A 21,340-nucleotide genomic window follows, 5' to 3' on the forward strand; every position below is an offset into this window, starting at 1 on the left:
CATGTATTGGAGATGCTATTAGAATTCCACTCAGGTTAACATTGTTTGTTGTCTGTCTTGTCCTGCTTCAGCCTCGGTGTCGTACAACTCACCGGAGCTGCTCCAACGATGAAACCCTCCATCACAGCGGAGCAGTACCTCGGGCTCCATCTCCAGATGCCTAAGATCTTCTTCCCCTCCTCCGACAGCCAAGTCAGTCAGAGCATCCTCACCGGCCAACCCAATCACGCTGAGATCGACATGGCTTCGCCAAAGAGGTTCTACACTTGTTGCATCTCTTTTTTACTCTACATGTTATATATATTGTCCACTGAGCACTCGTAGTAACGGGAAATACGATTATTTTATCCTACTATATGACAAGCAGTGAGGTACCAGGCAACTTAGCTATCCGTGATGGACTCTCTTGAACGCCATCATTATTTATCTCTGCATGTTTCAGCTGTGCATTTGTCGATGGGCCTGGGAGTTGAGCTAGTATGGCAGTGGCCTAGGTCCAAAGTAATAGAAGTAGCACAAAAACATTTTTTTAGTGTAGGATTTTCCTTGCTCAAGCCTGCCTACTAGAATCGCCAGTGCTTGAAAGGAAAAGTGAATGAAAAACATCGGAATTGGAAAGTTTCCTATGGTACTACTTTTCATGAATTTGGTGCAAAGGAATGGAGCAAAGGAAAACTGTAGGATTTGTTCCTTTAGTGTCTCCTTGAAAGATAGTAGCATAATAGCATTATAACCGTACATTTTCTTGTGGTTTGACTTAATCTCACCATGCTTTTTTGCATCCTGTGATCTTCCAATTGTTGTGAATCAAACACCCAGATTGGCAGAAATCCTGTGTTTTTAAATTCTCTATTTTGCACGTGCATTCCTATCCTATTCCTGTCTATTTCCTATCCCTGCATTGTTAGAATCCTCAAATTGAAACAAGCACTTACTCAATTACTTTTGTTACAGATATGTGTCAAAGAAAACCTTGTGTGATTTGTCCTGCTCCTGCGGCGCTGTGTTCCACCCCAGCTCAGCTGCTCCAACGACGGAAGGGTTCACCACAGCAGGGATCCCGCTCTCCAGACTGTCTTTCGCTGCCTCAGATCTTCTTCCCCGCCGCCGGCAGCCACGGCAACTGCATTACCATCATCAACTAAGCAGATGACCTTGAGGACTACACGGGTCCGCAAGAGAGGTCGCACTCTTCCGTGTCTGCTTACGTTATGCGTCGCTTAATATGATGACATGCTACATTATCATCGTGTTCACCTATTAGACTCCAAGTCAGTTCCAAACTAATGCTGAAACTTGAGTTTTTAAATGGTTGTGGGGTACATATTGGGGCAGCAATCAGTACTATCTGTCTACTATCTAGTTAATCTCCGGTGTCTACTATGAGTTTCATGTTGGGTGCAAACAAACATTAAAGGAGCCATTATCTATATATTTTAACTAAAGCTATTATCTGCCTGCTATCATTGATTTTGGGTCTATCCACAGTTTGCTACCATCACTCTGGATTTGTGCATGCACTCCTTACATAATCTCACTATGTTTTATTCCTATGCATGCAAGTTATTGTACACAATGGAACTGATCATGTAGAGCAAAAGAGACGAGCCTTGCATGGCAATAAAATTTGATGCAGATGTCGTTCCATGGTGGGCGCAAAGGCAGCCCCCCTCCACCCATTTCAGATCGTAATCAAGAGGAAGATAACTGTTATGAGGGGGACTCAGAAGGAGAACACCACTCCTATTTACCCCATGAGGTCTTCGCTCTAACTTGGCATGCTAATGTTGGTAATATCATGCATATGGTGCCTTGCATTGCTTAATGTATACATTAAAGATGTCATCTGCTTAGTTTAGACATGCTTTGTGTCAATGCCATCTGTTTAGTTTCTTTATCGTATATATGAATCATGCAATGCCATCTTGTCTAGCCAGGCATCATATATCTGAATTTTTCTAATGCCACCCTGGTTAGCCAGTCATCTTATATGTGAATTATATCATGCCATCATTTTTTATTACGTGTTAAATCTATCAACAATTTTAGTACATTCAATTACTCTTCCTGTGCATCAGCCATTTGGCACGGTCATGGAAAAATCTGGAGTGGAAACAAGGTCTTCAGAGCAGACAATGCTATCTGACGAAGCACATGTCTTGCTGGTTACCGGTAGCTCCTCAGAGGAGGATTCAGAGATAGATGACCAGTCATATTCCCCCCCCCCTGAGGTGCATGCCCTAACTTGGCAGGGTTATGTTGCTCATATCGTGCGTATGGTATCTTGCATTGCTATGTCATTTGCTTAGTTTAGACATGCTTTGTGTGAATGCCACCTGTTTAGTGTCTAATTACCATATATGTGAATTATGCAATGCCATCTTGTTGGAAGACATTATATATGTGAATTATGCAATGTTATCTTGTTGCAAGGCATTATGTATGTGAATTATGCAATACCATGCTGTTTAGGCAAGCGTCTTATATGTGAATTATATCATGCTGTCCTTTTTTGTATTTCTCATTGCTTTTGTCGACAATGTTTGTATATTCAACTGCTCTTCCTGTGCATCAGCCATTTGAATTGGTGATGGAGAAATCTGGAGTGAAAACAAGGTCTTCAGAGCAGACAATGCTACCCGCTGAAGCAGATATCTTGCTGGTTACAGATAGCTCTTCAGAGGAGGATTCAGAGGCACATGACCAGTCCTATTATCCCCCTGAGGTGTATGCTCAAACTTGGCAGGGTTATATTACTCATATAATGCATATGTTGTATTGCAATGCTTAGTTTTTACATCATATGCACAATATTGAATGCCATCTCCTTAGTTAACACATCATATATGCGATTGCCCTCTGCTCACTTCCTTAGTATATAAATCATATATTTGAATTATGTCATGCTATGATGTTTACATAGACAACATGTATCTGAATTATGGCATGCCAACCCATTTTCTAAAGACATAATATAGTTATATCATCTCATCCTGTTTACATAGTCATCATATTTAAATTATGTCATTATATCCGTGAATTATATCATGCCATCATGTTTCCATCGATGACATGTTTGTGATTTATGGCATGCCAACCACTTTAATAGACACATCGTATAGTTATATCATGTCATCCTGTTTACATAGTCATCATATTTTGAAGTATGTCATTCTATCCTGTTTAATTAGCCATCATATATGTGAAATTATGTCATGCTATTCTGTTTGCTTAGACAACATAAATGTGAATTATTTCATGCCCTGTTTTCTTCCCTACTATCCATTGCACATGTCTATCTTACAATGTCTGTACATTCAATTACTTTTCTTGTTTATCAGCCATTTCAATTGGAGGGAGTGATGGCAGTATCTGTGGGAGTAAAAACACGGTCTTCAGAAAAGATCGTGCTACCTGTCGATGCAGGTAGAACCACGATTGTACTTGCCCAAGAACCAGCCCCACCACACATAACCCACACTCATGCAGATTGTACCACTACCCAGTTGGACAGAGAACCAGCTACACCCCTTTAACCCCAACCCCAGCAGATAGACACCCAGTTCTCGTTGACACAGCACCGTCTCCACCACAGAGCACCCAAACACAAGCAGTTAATAAGGCAACTGCAGTGCCCAAATCATGAGGACCACCACTCCAAACCTGAAGTCAATGCTTAAAGCAAAAGAAGAATTGTTCTCAGGTCAGGTACCGTAGCTATGGTTCATACTACTTTGCTCTTGCATCACTGTATTTACTGATACCAACTAATTTCAAATTTGAAGGATGCAATTGAAACTCCAATGGCGCAACAGGTATGTTTTAAACCTGTTTCTTCAATGTGTTTGGCTGTTTGCTGTTGTAACTTGCTCTATGTTGATTTCAGTTTCAATTGAATAAACAGTTATGTTCTCATGCCATGCACATTACAAGTGTTGTTATTGCTGTGTAGTTCCCCACACTTATATTCTGTCTATGCTGCTTTGTCTTAAATAGATATGGTTCGAACTGTATCTATCTTGATTTGGCAACATAAACTAGAATGATATAGACCATACAGTGACCATACTACATAGATATATGTTTGTTTCATGCTGTTATCTTGTCCACCTTACTATTGAACTGGTAAACCTGAGATGTGTTTGTTTGTTTCTCTTTTAGAACGCGGATAAAATATTGGAGAAGAGTACCCTGTTATGCAATGGTAGAGGAAGTAATGCAGATAAGGTTCAAGATAGTGAGACATCCCTGTTGGTCTCCAAGAAAGCTGATAAAAACTATATTGAAGACACTGAGACAACCCCAAAGTTCTGTCTTGATGTAGTGTTCGAGTTACTGGCTACCACTGCTGGCACCAGCTCTTCGAACTCGTTGCCTGAATCAGTTCGGCTTCTTGAGTCTCAACTTCAAGTTGAAAGACATCGATCAGATGTTATGCGACAGGAAGCCGAAGGACCGAGGAAGTCCCTGCAGAATTCAGATGCATACTTTCTGGTGCAACAGCAAGCGCTGGAGGACTTAAGCGCCAAACAAGAGAAAGTTAATAAGCTTGCTGAGCATCTTGCCAACATTATGGGTACACAGGATATTGTTTCTTAAGCTCTTCTGAAGTGGTTTCAGTTCTGGACTTGTTTTGCTACGGTGTTTATATGCTGCTGTGTTCCCTATATTTGCACTGGTGGCGAACTTTGATGCCCAGTGGATGTAATATGTGTAATAGCCGTGATAGCTTAGTGTAAGTTGCTTGCTTATTTATTTCCTTGTTGTCTTGTTTATTTGTTTGCTTGTAGTCAGTGCAGTTCTTTTTCTGTGGTTTGCTAGTGGCTGCAATAACCTATTTTTTAAAACTAGGCCATAATAACCATGGGCTAATATTTACTGTAGTGACACTGGGCCTCCTACGGGCCATAGAAACTGTGGGCCTTCTACGGGCCGTATAAACAGTGGGCCTTCTACGGGCCGTAGAAACTGTGGGCCTTCTACGGGCCGTAGAAACAATGGGCCTTCTACGGGCCGTATCATCAATGGGCCTTCTACGGGCCGTATCATCAATGGGCCTTATACGGGCCGTATGATCGATTGGCCAAACATGGGCCGAACAGACCGCATTCTGGCCATAAACGGGCTAGAGTTGGAATCGTCCGTTCATGGGCCGACCATAACGGGCCATCGTTAATAGGTTGTATTTGATGACGCTATGAAAACGACCCAACGTATTAACGTACCACAAACGGGCCGACTGTAACCACGGGCTGAATTTGGCCCACAAGCAGAAAATGACAGTAACAGGCCATAAGTAAACGAATGCTGGAAATGAGCCCAAGAATAAATGGGCTCTGAAGAAGGCCGGAAGATAACATGGGCTGGAAACGGCCCAACGGTATAATGGGCCGTTAATGGGTATAAAGTGATACACTGTTCATCATGGGCCAGTTTCACCATGGGCCGTTAGCGGGTGTAAAGTGATACACTGTTCATTACGGGCCAGTTTCACCACGGGCCGTTAATAGGCCAAGAGTTACATAGGGCCTCATATGGGCCAAAAGACGTCATGGGCCATACATGGGCCAGAAGTGAAAACGGGCTGGAATCATATTGGATGGCCCAGATGATGCTACTGGGCCTAATTCGGATAGTGCGTAATGGGCCTTGGGTTAGCGGGCTGTAAATGGGCTATATTCGAACATGCCGTTAACATGCTTTCCGTGGGCCGGCCCGCCAGCTTTGACCAAGTCAAACGGGCCGGCCTTTACATAGGAATGGGCCTCTGTTGGGCCGTGCCACGTGTCGACGTATCATAGGCGCCTACCTGACCCACTGACGAGCTGACACGTGTTTCGTCCGGCCAATAAGAATTTTACATGTGGAAATTTCCCATTGGTTGGGGCTGTTAACGGGTTATCAGATCCAAAACCCGACCCGATAGCTTAACGGCGTTCCGTTACGGTGGATGCCACGTGTCGGTCACCCTTGACGAAAGCACTTCTGTGACGCACGATTTATCGTCATGGAAGTGGACACTTCCGTGATGATAATTTTGGTAATGTCATGGAACACTTCTACGACAACACAGGTATGACTATCTTGATTCTGTCATAAATTTGTCGTGGATGTACATGCATGACAAAAAAAGTGACCTACTGTGACAAACACGTATCATCACAGAAGTGTATTTTTTTTGTAGTGCATTGTCACCACAGATAAGCACATGCAAGACATACATCAAGTGTTCTCAAATCCTTAAAGACTCAATCCGATAAGATAACTTCAAAGGGAAAACTCAATTCATCACAAGAGAGTAGAGGGGGAGAAACATCATAAGATCCAACTATAATAGCAAAGCTCGTGGTACATCAAGATCGTGCCGAATCAAGAACACGAGAGAGAGAGAGAGAGCAAACACATAGCTATGGGTACATACCCTCAGCCCCGAGGGTGAACTACTCCCTCCTCGTCATGGAGAGCACCGGGATGATGAAGATGGCCACCGGGAGAGGGATTCCCCCCTCCGGCAGGGTGCTGGAATGGGTCTAGATTGGTTTTCGGTGGCTACAGAGGCTTGCGGCGGCGGAACTCCCGATCTAGGTTATGTTCTGGAAGTTTGGGTATATATAAGCGGTTTTGGCGTCGGGAACAAGTCAGGGGGGTCTCCGAGGCGGCCATGAGGTAGGGGGGCGCGCCCAGGGGGGTAGGGCGTGCCCCCACCCTCGTGGTGGCCTCGGGACTCTTCTGGCCCATCTCCGGTACTCCGTGGGCTTCTTCTGGTCCAAAAATGATCTCCGTGAAATTTTAGGTCAATTGGACTCTGTTTGGTTTTCCTTTTCTGCGATACTCAAAAAGAAAGGAAAAAAACAGAAACTGGCACTAGGCTCTAGGTTAATAGGTTAGTCCCAAAAATCATATAAAATAGCATATAAATGCATATAAAACATCCAAGGTTGATAATATAATAGCATGGAATAATAAAAAATTATAGATACGTTGGAGACGTATCAAGCATCCCCAAGCTTAATTCCTGCTCGTCCTCGAGTAGGTAAATGATAAAAACAGAATTTTTGATGTGGAATGCTACCTAACATATTTATCCATATAATTCTCTTTATTGTGTCATGAATATTCAGATCCATAAGATTCAAGACAAAAGTTTAATATTGACATAAAAATAATAATACTTCAAGCATACTAACCAAGCAATTATGTCTTCTCAAAATAACATGGCCAAAGAAAGTTCATCCCTACAAAATCATATAGTTTGGCTATGCTCCATCTTCGTCACACAAAATGCTCCCATCATGCACAACCCCGATGACAAGCCAAGCAATTTTTTCATACTTTAGTATTCTCAAACTTTTTCAAATTTCACGCAATACATGAGCGCGAGCCATGGACATAGCACTATGGGTGGAATAGAATATGATGATGGGGGTTGTGTGGAGAAGACAAAAAGGGAGAAAGTATCACATCGACGCGGCTAATCAACGGGCTATGGAGATGCCCATCAATTGATGTCAATGCGAGGAGTAGGGATTGCCATGCAACGGATGCACTAGAGCTATAAATGTATGAAAGCTCAACAAAAGAAACTAAGTGGGTGTGCATCCAACTTGCTTGCTTACGAAGACCTAGGGCATTTGAGGAAGCCCATTGTTGGAATATACAAGCCAAGTTCTATAATGAAAAATTCCCACTAGTATATGAAAGTGATAAAATAAGAGACTCTCTATCATGAAGATCATGGTGCTACTTTGAAGCACAAGTGTGGAAAAGGATAGTAGCATTGTCCCTTTTTTCTTTTTTTATTTGGCCCTTTTTTTGGCCTTTCCTTTTTTCTTTTTTTATTTGGCCTTTCCTTTTTTGGCCTTTCTCTTTTTTATGGGACAATGCTCTATTAATGATGATCATCACACTTCTATTTATTTACAACTCAATGATTACAACTCGATACTAGAACAAAATATGACTTTGTATGAATGCCTCCGGTAGTGTACCGGGATAGGCAATGAATCAAGAGTGACATGTATGAAAAATTATGCATGGTGACTTTGCCACAAATATGATGTCAACTACATGATCATGCAAGGCAATATGACAATGATGAAACATGTCATAATAAACGAAACGGTGGAAAGTTGCATGGCAATATATCTCGGAATGGCTATGGAAATGCCATAATAGGTAGGTATGGTGGCTGTTTTAAGGAAGATATAAGGAGATGTGTGATAGAGCATATCATATCACGGGGGTTGGATGCACCGGCGAAGTTTGCACCAACTCTCAAGGTGAGAAAGGGCAATGCACGATACCGAAGAGGCTAGCAATGATGGAAGGGTGAGAGTGCGTATAATCCATGTACTCAACATTAGTCATAAAGAACTCACATACTTATTGCAAAAATCTACAAGTAATCAAAAACCAAGCATTACGCGCATGCTCCTAGGGGGATAGATTGGTAGGAAAAGACCATCGCTCGTCCCCGACCGCCACTCATAAGGAAGACAATCAAAGAAACACATAATGCTTCAAATCTGTCACACAACGGTTACCATACGTGCATGCTACGGGACTTGCAAACCTCAACACAAGTATTTCTCAAATTCACAACTACTCAACTAGCACGACTCTAATATCATCATCTTTATATCTCAAAACAATTATTAAGTATCAAACTTCTCATAGTATTCAATGCACTCTATATGAAAGTTTTTATTATACCCATCTTGGATGCCCATCATATCATGACTAAAATCATAACCAAATCAAATTACCATGCTATTCTAAAGACTCTCAAAATGATATAAGTGAAGCATGAGAGTTCATAATTTCTATAAAATAAAACCACCACCGTGCTCTAAAAATATATAAGTGAAGCACTAGAGCAAATGACAAACTACTCCAAAAGATATAAGTGAAGATCAATGAGTAGTTGAATAATTATGTAACTATGTGAAGACTCTCTAACATTTAAAAATTTCAGATCTTGGTATTTTATTCAAACAGCAAGCAAAGCAAAAGAAAATAAAATGACGCTCCAAGCAAAACACATATCATGTGGTGAATAAAAATATAGATCCAAGTAAGGTTATCGATGAACAAAGACGAAAGAGGGGACGCCATCCGGGGCATCCCCAAGCTTAGGATCTGGGTTGTCCTTGAATATTACCTTGGGGTGCCTTGGGCATCCCCAAGCTTAGGCTCTTGCCACGCCTTATTCCATAGTCCATCGAATCTTTACCCAAAACTTGAAAACTTCACAACACAAAAGTCAACAGAAAACTCGCAAGCTCCGTTAGTATGAGAAAATAAATCATCACTTAGGTACTGTTGTGAACTCATTCTAAATTCATATTGGTGTAATATATACTGTATTCCAACTTCTCTATGGTTCATACCCTCCGATACTACTCGTAGATTCATCAAAATAAGCAAACAACACATAGAAAACAGAATCTGTCAAAAACAGAACAGTCTGTAGCAATCTGTATCATTCGAATACTTCTGTCACTCCAAAAATTCTGAGATAAATTGGTGGACCTGAGGAATTTGTCTATTAATCATCTGCAAAAAGAATCAACCTAAGCGCACTCTCCAGTAAAAATTGGTAGCTAATCTCGTGAGCGCTAAAGTCATGACCTCTCCAAATCCACTTTCATAATCGATTGAAACCTCTTCCAAGATAGTAGAATCATTACTAAATAAAGTCATGACCTCTCCAAATTCATTTTCATAATTTTCACAATAAGATTCAACACCCTCCAAAATAGTGGGATCATTACTTCCTAAAGTTGACACTCTTCCAAACCCACTTTCATCAATATAATCATCATAAATAGGAGGCATGCTATCATCATAATAAACTAGCAGGTGCACCCACGCATTTGCGCAGCTAGCTTTTGATATATTTATATTGGGTATTGATTTTTTTCCCGTACAAAAGTTTATAATAAACTCCTCTATATGCAATTTTTAGCTTCATGCATTTTTTGTATTTCACGTATTCCCATAGATTGATATTACTTTCTTTTATTTGTTTCAGGTTCTATGAGGTTTATAGTACATTGTACAATAAAAAAGTCACTTTTGTTGGACGGGTGCATTGGAGCCCTATATTTTAAGTAGTGCCATGAAGTTTCAAAAATTTCCAAAAACAATTCCACATTTTCATATGGATGTATGTTAAACATGTGCAAATTCTGATGATGAAATAAGTAACATGTGAGTTATGCACAAATGACAAAATCATGATTCTGGAAAGATGAATAGTGCATGCATTATTCACTATTTAGAAATCGTCATGTTTTCATTTTTGCATAACTCACATGTTTGTTTATTTCATCACCAAACTTTACACTTGTGTAATATCCATCCATATGATCATGGGGAATTCTTTTTGGGTTTTTTTGAAATTTTAAATGTGATTCCTAAACTATTTAAAATAAAGTCCTTCAATGCACCCACGTTCCAAAAATCCACTCTCATTATACAATGTTTTATATATAAGTATCATTCATAACAATTTTTTTCTTTCGTGTGATTGAAGGTATTTCATTTGTGTTTTTGTGAAATTAATTTTTTCTAACTTATTTTTTCACTATATGATTTGTATCCATTTGATCAAACTCTGTTGAAGAAACATGCCTTTGGATGGCTTCATGTGTGTATATTTTTTATTTAAAAAATGAATGTTACATTATTGTGTGAGTTACCATTGGTCTAACATTTCACGTTTTCTGCGTCCTTACCTTCTGTGCAGCTACTGTTTTTATCTTCATTTGGTTACCATAGTAAAATGCAGGAATAAAAAAACTACCGTTTTACCCAAATCGCGGAGACAACCAAAATCCCCTTTCTCTACCTTTCTCTCCTCTCTACAGCTGTGGTTTGGATAGGCGCGACCATGGGTTAGGCAAGGGAGAGCACTGGAGAACACGGCAATCTACTGAACCTCGTGATGTATGGCAGCTAGCTGTCGTGGCGATGGGGTTGGAGGTTGGTGGCGCGGAGGAGGCGGTGACGCATCTGACGGAGGGCGCACTGGTTCGCTGAGTTCCCGGACGAACTCGTGCGTGCTGATCTTCCAAGCCGGTTGTACCAAATCGAGTGGGCTGCAAGTGCGTTGTCTTGGAGGCCATTTCTGACCGAGGCATGGTCCGCGCGGTCAAGCTACTGCTGTTGCACCGGCCACCAGGGAGACCGCATCTCGCGTCGCTAATCTGGAAAGGCAGATGCCGGTCACCGGGGAGGAGGGTGCGGGGACAAAGAATTTTGGCGTTGCATTGAAAGGCCTGTTGTTCCTTTTTCGTCCCAGGCTAAGGAAGAGCAACAGGTATGATTCTCTTTGTAAACTCCCACATCATTTGTTCTTCATAACGTGATTTACTTATAGTTTGTTAAAGTAAATTGAAAAATTTGGTTTCTTTGACCCCTTACTTATTGGCTTGCCTTTGAACTGAATGAAGTAATATTTGACTGAAGACCGGCTTGTGTGGTTGATGTGCTATATTTCTGTGTGATATAGTGTGTTAATTACCGTTCCTTGATGTGCTTGAGATGCAAAGTTTTCTGAAAGTGTTGATGTAGTGCTGGACGTGGTAACTATCTAAAGGCTTAGCCGTTTGCAGGTTTTCTTTTTGAAATAACCGTTTGCAGACTATTTAATAGCACAACAGAATGGAATCTTTATATCTCGTTGATACTGAGTAGAAATTGTATTCTTATCGATTAAGGTATTAGAAAAAGGAAACTGAACCAACTCTGCGTGAACCATGTATATCAATCCTAATGGAATGGTATAGGCCCTAGGGTCGTGATGCTGGACCATTTTTGTCACCTAGAAAACTACCGGTTCGTATCATTTTTCTCAAGTGAAACATCCTCTACATGTCACCTACATATAACACTAACGGGCTATTGGCTAGGTCTTGTCGCCGGCGAACTTCAATCTTGTTGCCGGCGACCACACAATTGATCCACGATGAACCTCCGCTCCTCTTCTCGATTTCGTTCATCTCATTAATCCAGGATGTAGATTGAGGCGCTACTGCAGTTGCAGCGCGGACTACTTGGCGCGGTGGTTCTCATGTGAGCTGAGCCAGAGTAGGAGACAGGGATTAATCCCTTCATATTCTCTAATCATTTTATCCATTCTCCTCTTGGCAGTATATATGCGTGTTATAAGTTGATTTATTTAGTTCCTCTGTAAAATGTATTCAAAGGTAACGTGCTGGTTTTAAACTTTGATTTCTGAAGCGTCTATTTTTACAATGAATCACTAAGTATGTAACTGAAATTATAATTTAGTAATTAGTACATATCCTCGTACATAATTGTTGTTGTATGGATTATTTAGAGAATGTGGATCATAGAGTTACCATTTCAAACTTCATTGATCTCTCTTCTGATTTTGTAGGGGTTAGAGCATACGTTATTTTCTTCAGTGGACATTCAACCCAACTTAAAATATTGTTCCTTCAACACTTCTGTAGCATGCAGGATCAATCAGTGAAGAAAATTACGAATGTAGTTATTAATCTTAGAGGATTAGATGTGCATTTACCTTCTCAACTTCTCGGTCAATTACAACATCCCAAGCCCATCATCAGGCACAATTTATAGCATAAGTTTTGTGTGACGAAGCTGAGATTATTAATTTTTGAGATTGAATCTAAACATAAGTCTTGTGCCACATATTTGGTCTATAATCTTTGGGTTTCTCAAGATCTCTCATCCAATGAGCGGTGAGGGGTCTCACCGTATGGAGTACTGATTCATGAATTTCCTGGAAAAAATCGTTCTACTGGGTTTAACCTTGTTGGTGTCGGGGCATCAATGCCAGGGCGGGGACTGGCAGAAAATAATGGCTGGCTAATGGAGAATGGTTGGATCTGAGGCACATGACAAAACGGGCACTGCGTCTATGGTCCATGTGAGGTATGTGGTAACGGAGGCAGATTCATATGTGGAGATCATGGGATAAATAAATAACAGCAAAATGTGAGCAGCGTGTGCAGGCGGCCTCTAAGTTGTTGCCCTCATTGCTAGTGATGTTGGACTCCTACCAAATGTAAGTGCTGATGATAAGCATCATTCCTAATGCATATTATGCCTTGTAATTCCTCCAATATAGCATTGGAAAGTATTCTATTATCTGTTGTTACCATGTCGTAGCAAAAAGGCATTAATTTGTTAATTTTAATTTGGTTCATATGTGTCAGTCGACATACAATGGTTTTGTATATGTGTTGTAGGTGGTGCATATGATACTGAAGATCTATACATGATTACTGGAAAGGTTGTGTGAGATATACAGGTTTTAGTACCCAGAACAATAAACTGACAAAAGTGCATGTCTTTCAAAAAATTACAATGTGAACTGCTTTTGATAGTGCTAACATTCACACCCTTGTAATCAACTCCCTCCATCCCATACTATAAGATCGTTTTGCAAGCTGTTTTAGCCTATAAAACGATCTTATATTATGGGATGGAGGGAGTAATAAATATCCTTCTTGTCATGGACATTCTCAAGCAGTGTTACTATACCTTCATAAATATCCTTCTTATCATGGACATTGTCAAGTAGTGCTGATGTATCTTTGTAAATACATATAGTCTGCCTTATTATTAAATGATAAGCTACTAATGTACTAATTTTCTATTTAACTTCCTCATCCTCCTTGTTTTTGTTTCGCCTGCTCGTATATTGGAACTTACCTGGAACCTCTTCATTGTGGTAAAGTAAATATAAATTTTAAAAACACATTTCTAGAAATCTAGAAGTGTACATAATGATAAAATTAATCACCTTTATATCTGGAATGTTTTGCTTGTTTATTTAATTATTTAACACGGTGTCCACCTCATCATCCGTCAATTCCTGTGCAATATATGTAAGATGAATTATATAGGGAATTCTATAATTAAATGCACCTTTACCTCCTCAGCTTTACCCTGCAAGTAGAGTATCTCTAGCCTACCATCATGCATAATTGTTCTTTTAATTGCCAAAAGGTTATATTACTATCATTTAGCTTTAATCCAAATATAAGTCTCCTAGCAAAAAGTTGTATCATCCAGCGGTTCATCAGATTTCCCATCGACTGAGTTCAATAAGCTAGATGTACTAAGCAATATTGCAGCCTCCTCGTAATATAAATTGCAGTTTGTAGTAGCTATGTTGTCACTGATTTGGAGTCAAGTATGGTACCTACTGTACCATTCATGTTAATCAAGAGTAAGTATGATATAATAGTTGTCCATATGAGTGATATGCTTACCTTGGTGTTACCCTTTTCTGATATATACCACAACTCTTGCAATAGGATGTGTCAGTTTTCTTGGTAGCAAGTTTGTGACAATCTTCACATCACATGTACCACCATTGAATATCATCTTGTAACTGATCTATTGTAGCTATTGTTGTGAACACAAAATTCTAAATATCTTAAAAACTCAAGAAATTGAAAGACACAAATAAGTCAACTAAATCTCATTATAACTAACATTACACGTCTCAGAGACTCGTTATCCAGGAAGAGTAGTGATAGCATACATTGGAACTCGTACCTGATTTCTCCGGATTCATGTATCACTCTAGTAAGTTCTTGTAATGTTCTCCTCCTATAAAACATTTGTTCTTCTAGTGTTCCTTGAGTACTATATCTATGCTGATCATTTTTAGTAAAGTTTTTTCTGCCGAATGCCTATGCATATGTGGATTAAATAAGAATGATTGATCTTTGCTTCAGCTTGACTTTGATGCAAGTACACTTAAATTTTGATCACAATCATTATAAATATAATCAGCGGTGCAGATTTTTTTGTTAGCATTGATGGATGTCATGGATCGGTTGCCTTCCTGGACCTCACAATGTTGTTGCCTTCAAAACTATCTTAAAAAGTATTTTTTTATTGACAGTGTATGTATGAAAGCTTATTACAAATTTAGACATTTTTGTGGGAGATTAGAAATCAAGACTTGTTTAGATGGAAACATCTAAACACACATGAGTCAGCAAAGATATTACCTAAACTAATTTGATGGCTTGTTATCTGCCTTCTTAGGATGCTGGGTGCTAAGACGGCAAGACGTCACAGGAGTGTACTGGATGCATCGTGTCTTTGATCCTCCGGCATGACGGACTGGATAGCCTGCAGTCATGGTTTCGATCTACCGGGCGTTCGAGCATCACTTGTGTGTTCAAACCCATCATGTTTCAACGCACGCATTGGGTGTTTTCTCACCTTCATGTGTTACGACATCCTTGTGTAATTGTGTTTGTAGATGCCTATGCTTGAAAGAAATCAATCAGGCCATATGAAAATCAAGTAGAAAATAATTGACCAGATTGTACTTTGCCTTTGATAGACGTGCACGTGACGGACTTGTATACATCTATTTAGGCAGGTTGACTGGTTCTAGTACATGGATCCGTATATGACGATGAGTCCTGGCTTGCATTGTAGTAGTACTTCTTTTTGACCTGCGTATATGTTGTGGTAGTAGTAGGATAGGGTTCCATATCTGATTCCGATTGTAACTAAAAAAGGATTGTTTATTCCCCTTCAAAGAAAAAGGATTGTTTATTCTTGTACATGCATGTGTGCATGCGTGGTCATGCATGACTTGTTATCCTCCTATATCAGTGGCGGCGCCAGGTTCTAGAGGGTGAGTATTCATTTTGCCCAAATCATCACCGTTTTGCAAAAAAATCGCTTGTTTTATATAAAATTTCAATGGTTTGTCAAAATCTTGGGTATTCAACCGAATACCTAAGAAGACCCCTGGCGCCGCCCCTGTCTCCTATCATCACATCCGAATCACATCGTCTTTTCTATTGCAATAGTTTTTTTATTCTATATTATGCATACAACGTGACAACATAAGAGTTCAATATTGCCGGTACATATATTTTTACATGTTACGTAAGAAACTTTAAATCTAAGCCATTGTTATTCTAATCAAACGATGTAAATAAGATTAGCGTATGTGGACGAACGTGATGGCTTGTTTGACTCTTGTCTTATAATTATATAATAAAAGATTTGCATATTAAAACTTAGGAGATTAAAAATATCATCTTCATAAAACATATCATCCTCAAGCTTGGGACAAACATTAATTGCAGTAAATAAATTCTCAAACATGTCATTTTCATCAAACATAGCATCCCCAAACTTGGGCCTTTTCATATTATAAGCATAATCACTTTCATCATTAATAGTATGGATAGCACTAATATTATAGCACAAAGAACTTCAAAGAGTGCCCCAAAGTTTCTACTGGAGAGTCAAGACAAAAACGTGTGCCAACCCCTATGCATAAGTTCACGAGGTCACGAAAGTCGCAAGTTGATCACCAGAACATACATCAAGTGGATCACGTGATCTCCCATTGTCACCACAGATAAGCACATGCAAGACATACATCAAGTGTTCTCAAATCCTTAAAGACTCAACTCGATAAGATAACTTAAAAGGAAAAACTCAATTCAGCACAAGAGAGTAGAGGGAGAGAAACATCATAAGATCCAACTATAATAGCAAAGCTTGTGGTACATCAAGATCGTGCCGAATCAAGAACACGAGAGAGAGAGAGAGAGAGAGAGAGAGAGAGAGAGAGAGATCAAACACATAGCTACTGGTACATACCCTCAGCCCCGAAGGTGAACTACCTCCTCGTCACGGAGAGCGCCGGGATGATGAAGATGGCCACCAGAGAGGGATTCCCCCATCCGGCAGGGTGCCGAAACGGGTCTAGATTGGTTTTCGGTGGCTACAGAGGCTTGCGGCGGCAGAACTCCAGATCTAGGTTATGTTTTGGAAGTTTGGGTATATATAAGAGGTTTTGGCGTCGTAAACAAGTCAGGGGGGTCTCCGAGGCGACCACGAGGTAGGGGGCGCGCCCCTACCCCCGTGGTGGCCTCGGGACTCTTCTGGCCCATCTTCGGTACTTCGCCGGCTTCTTCTGGTCTAAAAATGATCTCTGTGAAATTTCAGGTCAATTGGACTCCGTTTGGTTTTCCTTTTCTGCGATACTCAAAAACAAGGAAAAACAGAAACTGGCACTGGGCTCTAGGTTAATAGGTTAGTCCCAAAAATTATATAAAATAGCATATAAATGCATATAAAACATCCAAGGTTGATAAATATAATAGCATGGAACAATCAAAAATTATAGATACGTTGGAGACGTATCACCTATATACATGATCATGCCTAGATATTCTCATAATTATGCACTATTCTATCAATTGCTTGAAAGTAATTTGTTCACCCACCGTAATACTTATGCTATCTTGAGAGAAGCCACTAGTGAAACCTATGGCCTCTGGGTCTATCTTTTATCATATAAGTCTCCAATCTATTTTATTTCGCAATCTTTACTTTCAATCTATTTCATAAAAATACCAAAACTATTTATTTATCTTATTATCTCTATCAAATCTCACTCTCGTAAGTGACCGTGAAGGGATTGCCAACCCCTTTTATCACGTTGGTTGCGAGGTTCTTATTTGTTTCTGCAGGTACGAGGGACTTGCGTGTAGTCTCCTACTGGATTGATATCTTGGTTCTCAAAAACTAAGGGAAATACTTACGCTACTTTGCTGCATCACCCTTTCCTCTTCAAGGGAAAACCAACGCAGTGCTCAAGAGGTAGCAAGAAGGATTTATGGCGCCGTTGCCGGGGAGATCTACGCACAAGTCAAGACATACCAAGTACCTATCATAAACTCTTATCCCTCGCATTACATTATTTGCCATTTGCCTCTCGTTTTCCTCTCCCCCACTTCACCCTTGCCATTTTATTCGCCCTCTTTTCCGTTCACCTCTTTTTTGTTTGCTTCTTGTGTGCTTGTGTGTTGGATTGTTTGTCACGATGGCTCAAGATAATACTAAATTGTGTGACTTTTCCAATACCAAAAATAATGATTTTACTAGCACTCCGATTGCTCCCCTTACCGATGATGAATCTTGTGAAATTAATACTGCTTTGCTAAATCTTGTCATGAAAGATCTGTTTTCCGACCTTCCTAGTGAAGATGCCACTACCCATCTAAACAGCTTTGTTCATTTGTGTGATATGCAAAAGAAGAAAGACGTGGATAATGATATTGTTAAATTGAAGCTATTCCCATTTTCGCTTAGAGATCGTGCTAAAACTTGGTTTTCTTCTTTGCCTAAAAATAGTATTGATTCATAGAATAAGTGCAAAGATGCTTTTATCTCTAAGTATTTTCCTCCCGCTAAGATCATCTCTCTTAGAAACGATATTATGAACTTTAAGCAACTAGATCATGAGCATGTTGCACAATCTTGGGGGAGGATGAAATTAATGATTCGCAATTGCCCTACTCATGGTTTGAATTTATGGATGATCATACAAATTTTTTATGCTGGATTGAATTTTGCTTCTAGAAATCTTTTAGATTCGGTCGCGGGAGGCACTTTTATGGAAATCACTTTAGGAGAAGCTACCAAACTCCTAGATAATATTATGGTTAATTATTCTCAATGGCACCCCGAAAGATCTACTAGTAAAAAGGTTCATGCTATAGAAGAAATTAATGTTTTGAGTGGAAAGATAGATGAACTTATGAAATTGTTTGCTAATAAGAGTGTTTCTTCTGATCCTAATGATATGCCTTTGTCTACTTTGATTGAGAACAATAATGAATCTATGGATGTGAATTTTGTTGGTAGGAACAATTTTGGTACCAACGCATATAGAGGTAATTTTAATCCTAGGCCTTTTCCTAGTAATTCCTCTAATAATTATGGTAATTCCTACAATAATTCTTATGGAAATTATAATAAGATGCCCTCTGATTCTGAATCTAGTATTAAAGAATTTATTAGTTCGCAAAAGAGTTTCAATGCTTTGATTGAAGAAAAATTGTCTAAGATTGATGAGTTGGCTAGGAACGTGGATAGAATTTCTCTTGATGTTGATTCTTTGAAACTTAGATCTATTCCACCTAAGCATGATATCAATGAGTCTCTCAAAGCCATGAGAATTGCCATTGATGAGTGCAAAGAAAGAACCGCTAGGATGCGTGCTAAAAAAGATTGCTTTATAAAGGCGTGGTCTTCTAGTTTTGACGACAATAAGGATAAGGATCTAAAAGTGATTGATGTGTCTCCTATTAAATATTTGTTTTGCATTATGAATCTTGATAATGATGGGACTGGAGATGAGTCAACTTTAGTTAAAAGGCGTCCCAATGATTCAGAGTTTTTAGATCTTGATGCAAAAAATAATAAAAGTGGGATTGGAGAGGTCAAGACTTTACATAGCAATGAACCCACTATCTTGGATTTCAAAAAATTTAATTATGATAATTGCTCTTTGATAGATTGTATTTCCTTGTTGCAATCCATGCTAAATTCTATGCATGCTTATAATCAAAATAAAGCTTTTACCAAACATATCATTTGTTAGAGTATATATATATAGCCATGTAACCTTTCGTATTTACCCTATTGTATAAGGGGTTTCCTGCATATATTCCACACATGTACATGTATATATATTGGCCTATGGCCTCCTGGAAATACAAGTTGCATATTTCCTAACATGGTATTAGAGCTAGGTCAATTTTTTGCACGCCGCAACTCATGCCAGTGATCCGCTCCTGCTGCCGGTATCCTCTCCGGTTCTCTGGATTACTTTCGATCCAGCCGCCGACCGCTTGCCCCTCCCGATCGATCAGATTGAGTCGAGCCACCGTCTTCCGTTCGCTCCGCCCCGTCCCACAGTTGGGCTTTGGGCCTCTCCCTATCTGGTCGTCATCGCCCCGCAGTCGGCCTCTCCCGATCGATCGCTCTCGCCCCGCAGAACGGGCCTCTCCCGATCGATCCCCCCGCCCCCGCACAGTCTTCGTTTGAGGCAGCAGATCGCCCCGCCACCAACCCAACCACCGAATTCCTGCTGCTGGCTCGATCCATCTGCGGTTGTTCTCCCGTTCTCACGAAGTCAGCATAGCAGCAGGCGGTGATTGCCACCCTCACGGGATTTGGTCCCTGCTGCTGTTCTCGTCCAATCCTTCTGATGCCGCCGCGAGTGCTGACTGCGGATGCTCGTCAGGATCCTGCTGTTTGCCCGGTGATTGCAAAAAAAAATGTCTACACCGTCAGGCTATGTCGCAGTTCCTCGCTGCCCGGTGATCTTTGATGGCACTAACTATATCGAGTTTGCTGGCTTCATGCACATTCATATGCGTGGCATTCGTCTTTGGGGCGTTCTTTCTGGCGAGGTCTGTTGTCCGTCGTGTCCGGTTTCACCTATGGCTCCTACTCCGCCGACGCCACTGGTTCTTGCTGCTGATGCTGATCAAGCTGCTAAGGATGCAGCTAAGCTTGCAGATGATGCTGCCGTCCATGCTTATGATGCCCAGGTTTCGACTTATGAGGAGGCTCTTCAGACTTATCATGAGGCTCTTTCTGCTTACACTCAGTGGCTTGATGAGGATGCCCATGCCGCAACTTTCTCACTGCTAGTGTTCTGCCTCAGTTTGCCTCTGAGTTCTTGGGGCTCCCTACCGTATTTGACATGTGGACCCGTCTCTGTCAACGCTATCAACCCTCTGGTGATGCCTTATATCTGTCTGTGGTCCGGCAGGAACATGCTCTTCAGCAAGGTGACTCCAGTGTTGACGATTTCTATGCTCAGAGCTCTACTATCTGGCATCAGCTTGATTCTCTCCGCATTGCTGGTTGCCGTACTTGTCAGTGTTGCCAGGCTGTGCGAGCTAATTTGGAGTTTCATCGTGTCTACGAGTTCTTATCTCGGCTCCGTAAGGAGTTTGAGCCCCGGCGTGCTCAGTTGTTTGCTCGCGGTCGTATCTCCCTCATGGAGGCGCTTTCCGAGATTCATGCTGAGGAGACTCGCCTACGTGGTGCAGGTCTACTTGAGGTTACCTCTGTGCTTGCTGCTCGAGTTCCTGTTATGTCACTTGCTGCACTGACTCCATCCAGCTCCAGTGCTCCTTCGCTCTTGCCTACTCCTACGGGCGGCCAGGGTCGGTCTCGTCCTCACTGTGGCTACTGCAATATGGATGGTCATGTTGAGTATCAGTGCTTCTAGAAGAAGAAACACCTGCGTAAGGCGCGATCATCAGCTTCAGGGACTTCTTCTTCTACTTCGACATCTTCCACCACCGCCTTGACTAAGTAGGATATTTTGCGACTTAAGCATCTGCTTGCCGCGTTAGGTTCTCCTTCGACGGGTACTGCTGCTTCTGTGACTGATGCTTCCCGCACTGAGCAACCACCCTCTACACAGTCAGGTACATCCTCGTGGGTTCTGGACTCCGGAGCTTCTTTTCATATGTCTTCTCATTCG

At 40.8% G+C, this 21,340-nt stretch overlaps 1 long non-coding RNA gene across 2 annotated transcripts; it reads left to right on the forward strand.

The window, feature by feature from the left end:
* Positions 1-10,827: 10,827 nt before the first annotated feature.
* On the forward strand, positions 10,828-15,590 carry LOC123147807 (uncharacterized). 2 transcript variants are annotated; one of them, XR_006473455.1, is made up of 2 exons: positions 10,828-11,323; positions 12,407-15,590. It is a non-coding gene; the product is annotated as an uncharacterized lncRNA (long non-coding RNA). The 2 variants fall into 2 exon arrangements; XR_006473454.1 differs by having other exon boundaries at positions 12,833-15,590.
* Positions 15,591-21,340: the final 5,750 nt, after the last annotated feature.

This window comes from Triticum aestivum, chromosome 7A, assembly GCF_018294505.1.
Source record: "Triticum aestivum cultivar Chinese Spring chromosome 7A, IWGSC CS RefSeq v2.1, whole genome shotgun sequence".
NCBI classification, from domain to species: domain Eukaryota; kingdom Viridiplantae; phylum Streptophyta; class Magnoliopsida; order Poales; family Poaceae; genus Triticum; species Triticum aestivum.